The sequence below is a fragment of the Misgurnus anguillicaudatus genome, chromosome 24 (assembly GCF_027580225.2).
Source record: "Misgurnus anguillicaudatus chromosome 24, ASM2758022v2, whole genome shotgun sequence".
In the NCBI taxonomy this organism is placed as follows: domain Eukaryota; kingdom Metazoa; phylum Chordata; class Actinopteri; order Cypriniformes; family Cobitidae; genus Misgurnus; species Misgurnus anguillicaudatus.
In genome coordinates, this window is record NC_073360.2 from 32166775 (window position 1) to 32179118 (window position 12344).

The 12344-nt window shown below is 46.5% G+C and overlaps 1 long non-coding RNA gene across 2 annotated transcripts; it reads left to right on the forward strand.

The window, feature by feature from the left end:
* Positions 1-605: 605 nt before the first annotated feature.
* LOC141361440 (uncharacterized) lies at positions 606-11818 on the forward strand. Of its 2 annotated transcripts, XR_012367507.1 has the most exons (4): positions 606-857; positions 1219-1302; positions 10659-10733; positions 11000-11818. It is a non-coding gene; the product is annotated as an uncharacterized lncRNA (long non-coding RNA). The 2 variants fall into 2 exon arrangements; XR_012367506.1 differs by having other exon boundaries at positions 606-1302.
* The last annotated feature ends 526 nt before the right edge of the window (positions 11819-12344 follow it).

Below are 12344 nucleotides of genomic sequence, written 5' to 3' on the forward strand. Positions count from 1 at the left end.
GTCATTACAGCTGTATCATTGTTGCCTATCTGTAACATTTTCCCTACTGTAGCAAATCCACAGGACCCCTTCATTAATATTTATGGAGGCGCAAAGACCGGTGACAGCATTACAGTAGCGTGTTACACCTTCCACACCTGTCCATACAGCAAACCAAACATCACTCTGAAGGGTATTGAAGGATCAGATAAAATAGATGATGTCGATATCAAAAATGGTCAATGGAAAACCACTCGGACACGCACCGGTGTTGTGAAGGCTGAACGCTCAGATATTGAGTGTACTGTAACACATCATGGAGGCAGAACAACAAGAGCTACAAAATCACAAAGTGCAAAATGTCAGTAAAAATGATATGCATACATCTATACTTGCCTCTGTTTTATCTGTGTGTTACAGTCAGTTTTACAATGAATAAAAAACATTGAACATTTAACTATAAAATAAATGAAAGTAAAAGCTAATTCATTTAAAGCTGCAGTGTGTACATTTTAGCTGCATCTAGTGGTGAGGTTGCGAATTGCAACCAACAGCTTAGTCCACTGCTCACCCCTTGCTTTTGAAACACATAGAAAAGCTACAGTAGCCGCCACTGGACAAACATGCACTGTAACAAATTTCTGTAGTTTTCACAGCATTATTACTGTAAAATGAGCAAATGCTTACTGTAGAACTTGTATACAGCATGTTGCTGTAGATCTGCAAAGCATCATGGTCTTTTTTCAACGGCGGGTAAATTCTACAGTAAAAATATTTTTCCTGTGAATCACAATACAGCAATTTCTAAAGGATTTTTTTCTTCAGCCAAGAAAAGCTACGAGATTCCACACTTTCATCTGAATTTTTACTTCAGAAAGGTAAATTTGCTAATTTAATTCCAAAGTTTACTCTTGTAAAGTCTGTTTGTTCAACTTTAAGAGTGCACTGAGAGAGAATGAGCAGCACACTTCACCGTCTTGTGTGTGCATTTTGTAATTTTATTACCACAAATATATAATTCTGCATGATTTCGATATATTTTCTAGTTTGGCAACATTTTATAACGTCATTAGTTTAGAGAAGGATAATAATTTAATAATAATAGTAATTGGCCGTGTCTCAATGCTTGTTTCAGAATATTAACAATTATAAAGTTGACTGTTATTCTTAGTTAATAGTAAATTGTTTAATATGCTTATGACTTGCGAATCTAATGCTCAGTTAACTTAAATAAACCAGGGTTGATGACGTATGCGAGTGCGACCTCCGCAGGCTGAAACCAGTCTCTCGAGCTGAAAGAAAACGCAGCTGAGGAGATATGAGGTAAGACTTATCCAGTCTTTAATTTAATTATAGCGTTAGCATTGTGAACCAAAATTAATTTAAAAGTGTGTATTTTTGTATTTATTGGCGCGATATTCGTTTAAATCTCACGTTTTTTTGTCTTGCTCGCTTACGTTGCTGCCTGAGGAAACAGAGCGGGCCGATTCGAAAGAAAGCATAACACACATTTTTCATAATTTCACGATTGTTTTACCGTTTCTTGGTCACAAAGTGTAGTTTTAGGACTAGTTCAGTCGAGAATGTATATGTATTATATTTAAATCTGCAGTCGATTGGTAAAGATAGCGCCTGTTTGAACGTTTGCTTAGTGAGATTCGGTACGAATGAGAACCAAAGCATGAGCGGACGTCAGTGATCACTCGCCCCGCTGACCACCGCCCTCTCTGGGCTTCATTTCTGACAGATATTCCCTGGCTCTCATGTTGGCCTTGTTTGTTTATGATCGTCAAAATGAGATCAAATCAGCAGTATTTGGTGTCATAATGAAACTATTAATCGTTTTCTTATTAATATTTAGTGTCTTTTGTGTTGTTCTTGTTTTGGCGCGAGGTAAAAGTGAATAAAACTATACTTGTATAATGTTACTATTGCGTTCCCATTTACTCTTAACGCGATACGAGCACTCGATTATTATTACACCTTGTTCTTGTCAGTACTATATAAAACGGTTATTTATCAGTGTCAGAGAGATGTTTTTGCATGCTGCTTTTAAATATATCAGTGGCAATATCTCATAACATGTTTTAATAGTCACGTCACGATAAAATAAATGATCAATGTCCACATTTAAAAGCTGCGGTGCTTACCTGCAGTTCCACGGTGTTTTCGCATTCTGATAAGAGATATTGCTTCAGAAAAAAATAGTTTACATTCCTCTTTCCAAGTCCACACGATGTGACAAGACATAACTTCCATTAAAGGTGCAGTGTGTAATTTTTAGAAGGATCTCTTGACAGAAATGCAAAATAATATACAAAACTATATGATCAGGGGTGTATAAAGACCTTTCATAATGAACCGTTATGTGTTTATTAACTTTTTATCTACATACACTGAGGGTCCCATTACATGCAAGTCGCTGATCTTTGACGGAATAGTCGCTTCCGATTGGGATTCACAGACTGATTTACGAGCTATAGGCTTGTCGCGATAGTCTGTGAAACGTCTCGGTTACGTATGTAACCCTCGTTCCCTGAAGGAAGGGAACGGAGACGTCACGTCGTGACCGACGAATTGGGGACCGCTTCGCGGGTGACCTATCTACTTCGAGAACTATCAGAAACGCCAATGAACTTGGCATGCAGGTATTTGCATAATGCCGGCGCCGCCCCGCCAGGTGCGTATATAAGGCACAGGTGCATAATACCAAATCAGCTATATTTTTGCTGAGAAGCCGAGCAACAGTGCCCGGCCTGAACAGCAATGGAACAGCAAACTGTGGCGACGGGACGTGACGTCTCCGTTCCCTTCCTTCAGGGAACGAGGGTTACATACGTAACCGAGACGTTCCCTTTCAGTCGGTCACTACGACGTCACGTCGTGACCGACGAATTGGGAATCCCTACCAAAACGCCACTGCAGCTGAACCCTTCCAGTGCCTGCAAAAGCCCTCCGCCCTCCACATAAAGGGGCGGAACCTAAGGCGAAATGCAGAAGGCCGGTCACTACCTGTTCCTTAACCCACGATAGTGAAGCAGCGAACTGGGAGAAGCGTCTAAACTGAGCGGAGCTAGAACACTGCGGAAGCCATCCCCTAAGAAGGTTAAATGGATGACATAAAAATATATGAAACAACCGACAGGTTGCTCAAAATAAAGTCTCTGAACAATACATGGTACGTTGAGAGGTGCAGAGCAGGCTCTGCTAAGGAAAAACGTGGAGGATTAGAACCCCACGGACTATACACACAAATGAACCCCACGTAGGGGACAAATGTGGACGCCTAGCCTACACAGGTTTACAGAGAATACATCAGTGATAGGTTGACAGCGGATGCTCCGCAACACCAGCTATCAGGGCGGTGGAGGAGAGGCAAAAACAGTTTTTTAGACGTTTTTGTCCCGATGGCCTTCCATAATGGTGCAAATGTGCAGCACCAAAATAGAGGCTCCAAGCCGACACACGAGCCGACCCTCGGCATTCTTAACTAGTTAGTAGAAAGAACCCGAGTGGAAACCGGTTCGACACGAACACTATAGAATCTTGTGAACGTATTAGGTGTCGCCCAGCCTGCAGCTCTACAAATGTCTGTTAGCGAGGAACCGCGAGCCAGTGCCCAAGATGATGCCACACTGCGTGTAGAGTGGGCACGTACATTAAATGGACAAGGCACATTCTGCTTTTGATATGCAAGGGCTATAGTATCCACAATCCAATGGGACATCCTCTGCTTGGTGACAGCTTTTCCTTTCTGCTGACCACCGTAACAAACAAAGAGCTGATCTGAGGTCCTAAAACTTTGCGTCCTGTCTATATACACACGTAGTGCACGAACAGGACATAACAAAGCCATGGCTGGTTCTGCCTCCTCCAAAGGCAGTGCTTGGAGATTCACCACTTGATCTCTAAAAGGAGTGGTGGGAACTTTGGGCACAAAGCCGGGCCGGGGTCTCAGTGTTACGCTGGATGCAGCCGGCCCAAACTGAAGGCACGATTCATCGACCGAAAATGCATGAATATCCCCTATCCTCTTAACAGAAGCCAAAGCAAGGAGAGTTAAAGTTTTCATTGTAAGAAACTTAACACTCACACTATGCAGAGGCTCGAATGGGGCTTCCTGGAGTGATTTCAGCACCAAGGACAGGTCCCAAGGAGGAATAGAGGGGGGACGCGAAGGATTCAGTCTTCGAGCGCCTCTGAGAAATCTAATGACTAGGTCGTGCTGACCCACTGTTCTACCGTTTACGGGTGAATGGTGAGCTGATATCGCAGCGATATCGACTTTAATAGTGGATGGTGACAGCCTATTCTCCAAGCGACGCTGGAGATATAAAAGCACAACACTAATCGGGCATTCTCGGGGGTTTTCACTTCGGGAAGAACACCAGTCGACAAACAGGTTCAATTTAAGCGCGTAAGCCTGTCTCGTAGACGGCGCTCGCGCAGCAGCAATAGTGTTAGATACCTCTTGCGGTAAATCACTCATATCCTCCGTGCCCCGTCCAGAGACCACACATGGAGGTTCCACAGGTCGGGGCGCGGGTGCCATAATGTGCCCTCTTGTTGAGAAAGAAGGTCCTTCCTCAGGGGAATCTTCCACGGAGGGGCTGTCGCGAGGAGAGAGAGTTCTGGAAACCAGCTCCTGGTTGTCCAATACGGTGCCACCAACAGCACGCTCTCCTCGTCCTCCCGGATTTTGCATAAGGTTTGCGCAATGAGGCTCACCGGAGGGCACGCGTATTTGCGCATGCTTCGCGGCCAGCTGTGTGCCAATGCATCCACGCCGAGCGAGTCGTCGGCTAGTGAATAGAACAGGCGACAATGGGTCGTCTCTGGGGAAGCAAACAGATCTATCTGCGCTTTGCCGAAACGTCTCCAAATTTGCTGAACCGCAATGGGGTGGAGTCGCCATTCGCCGGGACGCGCAGCCCGAGAGAGCGCATCCGCCTCTACATTGAGCGTGCCCGGGATGTAAATGGCACGAAGAGACCTCAAATTCTTCTGACTCCAAGTGAGGAGGTGACGGGCGAGATGCGACAGGTGACGCGAGCGTAAACCGCCTTGACGATTGATGTACGCCACGGTCGCAGTGTTGTCTGTACGAACTAATACATCTTTGCCCCGTAACTCGTTGCTGAAACGGACGAGCGCAAGATATACAGCCCACATTTCCCGGCAGTTTATGTGCCAATGCAGCTGGGGTGTCGTCCAGACCCCCGAAGCCGCAAGCCCATCGTACGTGGCCCCCCACCCCGTGTCTGACGCATCTGTGCATACTATCGCATGCCTGGAGACCTGTCTCAGAGGCACACTGGCTCGGAGAAACGCACGGTCTGACCACGGAGTGAAAGTGTGACAACACGCAGGTGTAATGATAACACGGTGAATGCCACGCAGCCACGTTCTCCTCTGGACTCGGTCGTGAAGCCAATGCTGAAGCGGTCGCATATGAAGCAGTCCGAGCGGAGTTACAGCTGCGGCTGCTGCCATATGCCCCAAAAGCTTCTGAAATTGTTTCAGCAGGACCGCGCTCTTGCTCTTGAATGTATTCAGGCAAGTCAGAATCGACTGTACACACGCTTCTGTTAGATGAGCTGTCAAATCAACCGAGTCCAGTTCCATGCCGATTAAAGAGATTCTCTGCACAGGGCAAAGCTTGCTCTTTTCCCAGTTGACCCGAAGACCCAAACGAGCGAGGTGTTTTAAAGTTAAATCTCTGTGATCGCACAGCGTCTGACGTGTTTGAGCTATTATTAGCCAATCGTCCAGATACGCGAGAATGCGCACACCTCTCTCTCTCAGGTTGTTTTAAAGCCCCCTCCACTACTTTGGTGAATACACGGGGCGACAGAGAGAGCCCGAATGGGAGGACTTTGTACTGGTATGCTCGCCCCTCGAACGCAAAGCGGAGAAACGGCCTGTGTCGGGGGAGAATCGATACGTGAAAGTACGCGTCCTTCAGGTCGATAGATGCGAACCAATCGTTTGGACGAATGCATGGAAATATGGGTTTGGGCGTCAGCATTTTGAACGGCATTCTGTGAAGTGCACGGTTCAGCGAACGCAGGTCCAAGATCGGTCGCAAGCCGCCGCTTTTCTTGGGTACAATAAAGTAAGGGCTGTAAAACCCCGACCTCATCTCGGCTGGAGGGACCGGCTGGATCGCGTCTTTCGCCAATAAGACAGCGATCTCCGCACGGAGGACGTGCGCATCGGCAGCTCTCACCGTAGTGAAACGAACGCCGGAGAATTTGGGGGGACGCCGGGCAAATTGGATCGCATAGCCGAGACGAATCGTGCGTAAAAGCCAACGCGACGGGCTGGGAAGCTGTTCCCACGCCCCCAGATACCGTGCGAGAGGGACTAAAGGCACGATCGGTGTACCCGCGGCGGGCGCAACGGAGGTGATCGCCGGTGTGTGCGTAACGGCCGCACCGACAGCAGTGTTGTGTGTGATAACACTCACCTGAGTCCGTTGCTGGGTGGTTGAGTAAGGGAGGCTCTGCTGAAGAAACCTCACACCACTCGATGCACCCTCTGGCGAAGGAGGAGGGAGACGATGGGTTATGAGCCCGTAGCTGTCTCCTACCGGCTGAGAGCGCGGTGGGGTTATGAGCCCGTGCGTCGCTCTCGTTCTCCTCTGATGAGTCGGAGAACGAGGGGGGGTTATGAGCCCTCTCGTATCTCCGGAGCTCATCTGAAGACCTAGAGATGGAAGTGGAATTCGCTCTTTTTGTGGATTTGTGGGTGCCGACTGAAAAGTCGGCGGAACAGAAAAATGAAACAAAAGATTCCCCAACCGGCCCTCCTCCGGTGGGGGGAGTGGTGCCTTCACCATCTCCCGAAGAGCGATCCCCTCCATCTCTAGGTCGCCCGTCTCAGGGCCGCTTTGATCTTCTTTTACCACCCTTTGCAGCGGGCTGAGCGGGCGGGGCGGGCTGCTGACGACCGGTTCCTCGCTTCTTAGAAGAGCCCCGGGGAGGAACGGAGGCGGCCGCCGCAGGACGCCCTCGGCGAGGAGCAGGCTGAGGCGCCGACGTGGATGGGGCAGGCGCAGGACGCTTCCGACGTGGCATGATCTGAGCGATGGCCTCAGTCTGCTTCTTGGCCGCGGAGAATTGCTGGGCAAACTCCTCGACCGTCTCGCCGAACAGGCCGGTCTGGGAAACCGGAGCATTCAGGAGCCGGGTTTTATCAGCATCCTTCATGTCCGCCAGACACAGCCAGAGATGGCGTTCCTGGACTACCAGGGTAGACATCGCACGCCCGACGGCGCGTGCGGTGACCTTGGTCGCACGAAGCGCCAGATCTGTAGCCGCACGTAGTTCAGAGAACTCCGCCGAGTCGTGACCTCCCGCGTGCAGATCCCTCAGAGCCTTAGCCTGATGAACCTGCAGCAATGCCATGGCATGCAGGGCAGAGGCTGCCTCCCCACAAGCCTTGTAAGCAGCACCGGACAGCGCCGAAGACTGCTTACAGGCCCGTGAGGGGAGAGTAGGCTGGTCCCGCCAGGAGGAAGCGACACCGGCCGGACACAACTGCATCGCGACCGGGCGCTCCACTGACGGGATACCAGTGTACCCCTTGGCATCTCCACCCTCGAGAGAGGTGAGAGGTGAAGGCTGATACGGCCGGTTCCGGGCGGAAAACGGGGTTTTCCACGACCGCGTCAGCTCTTCATGCACCTCGGGGAAGAAAGGCACCGGGGGCGAGGACTGAGAAGCCCTGGCACCCCCGAAGAACCAATCATCGAGGCGGGACGGTTCAGGTGGGGGAGGTTTAGTCCACTCCAAGCCGACCGCCTCCGCCGCCCGAGCGAGCATGGCTGCCATCTCAGGGTCGAACGCAGAAGCCGCAACCTGGCCCGAAGGCGGGAGCGGATCCGGATCGACGTCTGAGGCTGACAACCCCCCCTCCGACGTTACGGTGGATATCGCGTCAGGTGGAGGCTCGACAGAGCGCGAGGACACCGTAGAACACGGGCCGCTCGTCTCCATCGGGACCTCCGCTGGCAACGGATCAGGGCGCTGGGAGCTACTGGACGAACCAGCAGACCGACCCAGCACCGTTATACGGAGGTCATCCTTCGCAAGTCTGGTAGCTGCGCCCTTAGCAGCACCAGACTGGGAAGGCGGGGGCCGTTGCCGGAGGAACGACACCCGTCTCCGCAAATCCGCCATAGTCATACCCTCACAGATGGGGCATGAGCTATCACGCAACGCTGCCTCTGCGTGCTGGAGCCCCAGACACGAAAGACAACGCTTGTGGCCATCCTGGGGGGCGATAAACACACCGCATCCAGAAACGGAGCACGGACGGAAATCCATCTTTAAAAAGACGACCCCGACCGTGACACGAATGAGTGGCTGTCTTTAAAAAGACACAAAGCTCAAACGTGCTGCTCTTTCAGGGAAATCACTCTTTTGTGCGAGCTGGTGAAACACACAGGGAGAGGCAAACGCACTCACTCGAACTCAAGTCCTAAATTAAGAGACAGAGAGAGAGAGAAAGGGTGGAAAAAAACACTGCGAGCCTCCGCTGAGGTGTCTTTGCCCAACCAACTTCAGCAAGCTGAGACTTTTCTTCCCAGAACAGGATCTACGAAGATCAGTTTTAGAATAGCTTCTCGTGAGCAGATGTCTGCCGGCTTCGAAGCAATAAAGCTGATTTGGTATTATGCACCTGTGCCTTATATACGCACCTGGCGGGGCGGCGCCGGCATTATGCAAATACCTGCATGCCAAGTTCATTGGCGTTTCTGATAGTTCTCGAAGTAGATAGGTCACCCGCGAAGCGGTTCCCAATTCGTCGGTCACGACGTGACGTCGTAGTGACCGACTGAAAGGGAACGGTGATTACTGTAGAGGTCTACACGGGTCCAAAAATTCCTACCCGAACCCGATCAGACCCGTAAATGTGCTACACTTAACCGACCCGGACCCGTCTGTTGTTTTGAAAGCTGGACCCGGAACCGACCCGGACCCGTCTATTATTTAAAAGCTGGACCCGGATCCGACACGGACCCGTCTATTATTTAAAAGCTGGACCAGAACCCGTCCGGGAAGAAACAGACCCGACCGGCAAATATTCTTTAGCTAAATGTTATTAATAAGTCAATAAACAAGTAACGTTAGCGAAAATTAAACTTTTTGTCTTACCCATAACGTTAGAAGTTAGTCTTCTCCCTCCTTGTACCTGACTGTGTGTGATGCACAATCCTTATTTCCAAGAAAGTTCCATCCATGTTATTCCTCTCTTGACGATTGAAATGTTTGATGCTTATTCCAGCTTTAAAAGTCCACTTTGTTGTGTATCGGGTCAACTTGCTTAATAATGTTTGCCCATTTGGATTATAATAACGATTGCTCGTTCGGTGTCATAGCTGCTTTTGTTAGCTTTACTTTGCTATCATCTCTGTGCTCTTTGAGCAGAGTCGCGAAAACTTTAGATATAACAGCAAGACGGTCAATTTATAATATTATTTTAAAAATTATAGAAGTCACGTCAGTGCAAAATGCGCGGTATGGTGGAATAGGTCCCGCCTTCTAAATAAAATAGCCAATTGTCAAAGGTAAAGTCATTGCGTCTCACTGCAGAAGCTCCTGACTGGTAGCCAGAGAAACATTACAAGAGCGCATGCGCATTAGCTGCCTGGTTGGAGCAACCAAATATAAACTTTTTAACGCACCTTTAGCGTCATAGAAAAAATGTATGCGACAGTTCATCTAAGTTTTTGTTGCTGGATAAATATTTTATTTAAATGTGAGTGTGTGTTCTCCGAGTCCGATCGACCTCGGGTATTACCCACAATGTTAAACAGACCCGGACCCGAAGTAATAGATTGAGACCCGACCCGGACCCGGCTGATCATTTAAAATATAGACCCGAACCCGTACGGGTCCCGGGTCGGGTCCCGGGTCTTCGGGTCTCGGGTCTTCCGTGTAGACCTCTAGATTACTGGTGCTTCATCCTCTCACCCTTTAGATCACTTGCCCACCGCGACACCGTCTTTCACCAACGTTTTGATATTTTTCTTGTAATTAAATCATTTAGTTTCGTTAGAGAGAGCAAACACTTACAACTGAATGGTCTTACTCGTTTTTGTCATAATATTTATTGGGCCGGGCGTATGCAAGCGCTGCATTTAAACAGTTGCGTGATTCAAAAGTGAAAGTAAAATGCGCACGTCTGCATGAGCATTTATAAGCCCCTCCCACACGGTGATATCGGTATCATCGGATTTGTCACGTGCTGATTAACCGGTGGGAAAATTCTGTCACCGCAGCAACCCTAACGAGCTAGTGAACTAATGAGACGGCGCGTCTGTGTTTGTCCGTGTTTGCGTGCAGTTTTTCCATTCAGAGATGAGGCTGTTTAAAGGACCTCCATTCACTAGGTGGCGGAATGATACGAAAGGTGAAACGGTTACTGTGCCGTTATCAGTAGAATATCGCATAGCTCTTAGCCAATCAGATTCGAGAACCAGAAAGAACTGTTGTATAAATTAATATATCAAACATGTTAAAGTGCACAGAAACCATGCAACAGGAAGAAGCTGTTTTTCTCTTGGTTGATGCAAGTTATTTTTGTACAGTATTGACACACTTTTACTCTTATGAATATTGTACTTGTGATTTCTAAAAGTTATTTTTTTGTTTGTTTATTTTGTGTTACAGGAAACTTCCACCTACAGTAAGCAGATGCTGAGGCCCAGATTTCCATGCTAAGCACTCCAAGGCTCATCATGCTCGGTATGATCCCAGCACTCAACATAATAGATGCCAATTTTAGGGGTTACTTCATCTATAAAGCGTATTTGTATCAAGTCACTGTGTGAACAAAGTTTTATGTCATCTTGCACGTAAATTCCAAAATTCTCTAGTGGTTATTGATCTAATAGGAAAGAAAGAGGTAGTTATGTAGGGCTAGTGTTTTCAATTAATTTTGCTTATGTAAAATAGTAAACCATATCAGATTGAATACTGTGCAATGTCAACTTTTATTTAATATTTTTTAGGAGAGTCCAATCTGAGGGCAAAAAATTGATGCTTTCCATCGAGGGCAGAGTTCTCCTCCAATTGAGTGACGGTTGTGATTTCACTTCTGCTCTAGCCTTTTTGCGTCATACTATGTATGAGGCAGCCACTGCATTGGGATTTATCCAGAGGTAAGCACTGTTTTTTTATATAGTTTTGACTAAGAATGGGAACAAATATTTGAGTACTCATTCTTTAACCAACTACCCGATTAGTAAAATACTTCTTAAAGTGTTTTTTTTTTTAAATGAACTGTTGTGCTATTGTTAAATATCAAACGTTTAATTTAACTCGCCATGCAAAAGGTAGAAAAGCAGCACAGCTAGTCTAATACAGTGGCAGCCGGTGACTTCTTTTTTCGAGGGTGTTTGTCACAACATGTATGTAGCCCATCATGTGTGTGGTTCGTCATTTCAAAATATGTGTTTGGCGCGTCGAGTGAAACAATACTTTTCCATTCACAAATTAACAAATATTTACCATAAATTTCACTGTTGTATCACTAACTGTAAACTGTAAACTCCACAAACCACCAACAGAGCATATAAAAAAATTAAAATTGTTTATTTAAAAGTAAATCACTGCGAAGTAAACTTTTATGTATATGTCATCAACCCGTCTGTCTTGCTTTTACATTAATAGTCAATTTCTTTCATTACAAGGTAGAGTCCAGCCCAGGAAGTCAACTAGTTCATGTCCAGATTTAAAAGAATAATATTTCTGAAAAAAAGGTCTTGGAGAAAAACAATATTCAGGTTTGAAATCCTGCTGTAAATGTAAATCATTTAACTTTATGCATTTGCAATTTACCAGAAACATTTTAATAAATATTGATTGTTTTGTGTGTTCAGAAAAAAAGTGTTTTTGTATGTTCAGAAAAGTGTTGAAATTAAATGAAACATTCACAGAAAAATGTTAACATATTTAAAAAAATGTATATGTTCAGAAAAGTTTTGAGATGTTCACAGAAAAAATGTAACACAAAAAATGTATGCTATGCTATTTTTAATTTATGAATTTTTGTAATTTAAAGTGATAAAATAAATGGCATTTTTGTGACAAACAGTGTCTTCATTTTACAGTACACAAAATAAATGCAGTAATCCCTATTACAGTAGTAGTTATGAAATACAGTACTGTGATTATTACTTTAAAAGAGTTTACAGTAATTTTAATTTTACTGCAATTACATTTACAGTAAGAATACTGTGAAATGAAATACAGCAACTTACTAGCTAATTGCTGCCAGCAAGTTACTGTATTTTTCGCAGGATTCTTTTTACAGTGTGTCATCGTCGGAGACAACTTAGTAAAAAAAATTGTCCG